General features: G+C 49.0%; 1 protein-coding gene across 1 annotated transcript in view; it reads left to right on the top strand.

Annotated features, from left to right (window-relative positions):
• The window catches only part of sptbn4b (spectrin, beta, non-erythrocytic 4b), a 96035-nt gene that overhangs the window by 61781 nt on the left and 31754 nt on the right, over positions 1–2500 (top strand). The gene's annotated exons all lie outside the window — the stretch shown is intronic.

Raw genomic sequence — 2500 nt, forward strand, 5'->3', positions numbered from 1 at the left:
GTATAGATCACTTCACTCTATTTCAGGCTTGGAACAGGGAGCCCCTAAACGCGCATCCAGAGCCGAAATCCAACCCAACCCCCCCTCACCAGCCTGGAGACAGGGAGCATTACAATGGGCCAGGGAGCCACGAAAGGGTGGATTGGGTGTGTGGGTGTGTGAGTGGGTGTGTGTGTGAGTGTGTGTGTGAGTGGATGTGTGTGGGTGGATGGTTGAGAAGGGTTCTGTGCGCGATGATGTGTGATGATGTGAGGGGGGGATGCCTGTGTGTGTGTGTGTGTGTGTGTGTGTGTTGTGGGGGTGCAACTTCCATGGTCTTCAACGTGGTTGATTCAGATGGGCAGAAGGGGTGTGTGTGTGTGTGTGTGTGTGTGTGTGTGTGTGTGTGTGTGACGTCAAGAGTGGAGGGGAGGAGAGAAAGAGGAGAGGAGAGAGGGGGAGCAGGGGGAGAGGAGGGGGGGGCAGGCAGATAGGGGAGAGGAGGGGGGGCAGATAGGGGAGAGGAGGGAGGGGGGGGGGCAGATGGGGGAGAGGAGGGAGGGGGGGGCAGATGGGGGAGAGGAGGGGTGGGGGCAGATGGGGGAGAGGAGGGAGGGGGGGGGGAGGGGTGGGGGGCAGATGGAGCTCTGGGTGTGTTTGTGTGGCTATGAATATAAAATGGGCTGATAATGCGTTTGACGACCTCGGCTGCTGGGGACAAGTGTGCAGTCACCTAGAGAGAGAGAGGGGGAGAGAATGAGAGAGAGGGAGAGAGAGAGAGACAGGTGGAGAGAGGAGGATGAAGGGATAGGGTGAATGAAATGGAGAGATGCAAGCATAAATGAAAGACCTTCTGTTCTCCTTTGAGCACTCCTGTTCTTTCATTTATGTTTTGTGAATGTATGATAATGATATAACTTATAATTGTAATATCATCCATGGTTTTTTTGGGGGAGGGGATTTCAAAGATTCTTTATACATGTGATAAGGTGTGACTGACTTGATATAAAACCATGCATGGCGCACATCCAACACACCCTAATGGTCTTTATAGCATTCTTTCGCAGTGTTCTGTATTCCATACTAATTAAGCAATCAGAGTAATAGATTGAGAGTATGAGCTTACAGATGGAGTGTCCAGAACACAAGCTCTGGCGTATCTGGTACGGCTGTCTTGCCAACACACATCCAACACCCATGCATGGCACACATCCAACACAGACTAACATAAAACCACATCCAACACAGACTAATATAAAACCATATCCAACACAGACTAATATAAAACCACATCCAACACAGACTAACATAAAACCACATCCAACACAGACTAACATTAAACCATGCATGATACACATTCAACACAGACTACTATAAAATCATGCATGATACACATCCATCACAGACTACTATAAAATCATGCATAATACACATCCATCACAGGCTAATAGTCTTTAGCATTCTTTTGCAGTATTCTGTATTCCATATTCTTTAGAACTGCGATCAGTGTAATAGATTGCAAGTATGAGCTTGGAGATGGAGCATCCGAGTACATGTGGCTGGAGTATCTGGGAGGGCTGTCTTGCCTGATCAGGGCGGGTTGAGACGCTAGATGAGGACCGCTGATTCCAGGCGAGGGCTTTTTATAGCTGCTCTCTCCTCCCACTCAGCCCTCCTCTGATTGACCTCCATAGGATAGAGGGCATCAGCTGGGGGCGATGCTGCATTGTGTTCAGACTAACACACACACACACACACACACACACACACACACACACACACACACACACACCATATAGACACGCAGAGTAGATTTGCAAACAAACACACACACACAACACACACACACACACATACAATACAAACACATACTATTGCTAACACATGCATACATTACAATCACATGTTATTGCTAACACATGCATAGATTACATGTGCAACACATTGTAGCAATTGGAGCAGCCAAAACTGTAGACACACATGCACACAATTGCAAAACCGCTGAATCCTTGTCTTTCATTGTGTCAACTCTCTCTATCTTCTTTAGTTTAGAGAGATATTGAAACACCCCTCATATCACTGTGGTCAAGACACCTCTTTTTGTCCTCTGACCTATGTCCTTTCTCTTCTTTGTACCAGTATAAGTATACTCTTTTGATCCCGTGAGGGAAATTTGGTCTCTGCATTTATCCCAATCCGTGAATTAGTGAAACACACTCAGCACACAGTGAACACACAGTGAAGTGAAGCACACACTAATCCCGGCGCAGTGAGCTGCCTGCATCAACAGCGGCGCTCGGGGAGCAGTGAGGGGTTAGGTGCCTTGCTCAAGTGCCTTGCGCACTTCAGCCGTTCCTACTGGTCGGGGTTCAAACCGGCAACCCACCGGTTACAAGTCCGACGCGTTAACCAGTAGGCCACGGCTGCCCCCACCTTCTCCACCGTCTTAACACAAGAGAGGAGGGGGTCCAGAGCCACGTGATGCTAGAAGCACCCCACTCCCGCCCTCCCCTGCCCCTCA

This window comes from Alosa pseudoharengus, unplaced genomic scaffold (assembly GCF_046254945.1).
Source record: "Alosa pseudoharengus isolate Yale_2024_CS ecotype anadromous, Long Island Sound unplaced genomic scaffold, YU_APseudo_1.1 YU_APseudo_1.1_scf_13, whole genome shotgun sequence".
In the NCBI taxonomy this organism is placed as follows: Eukaryota; Metazoa; Chordata; class Actinopteri; order Clupeiformes; family Clupeidae; genus Alosa; species Alosa pseudoharengus.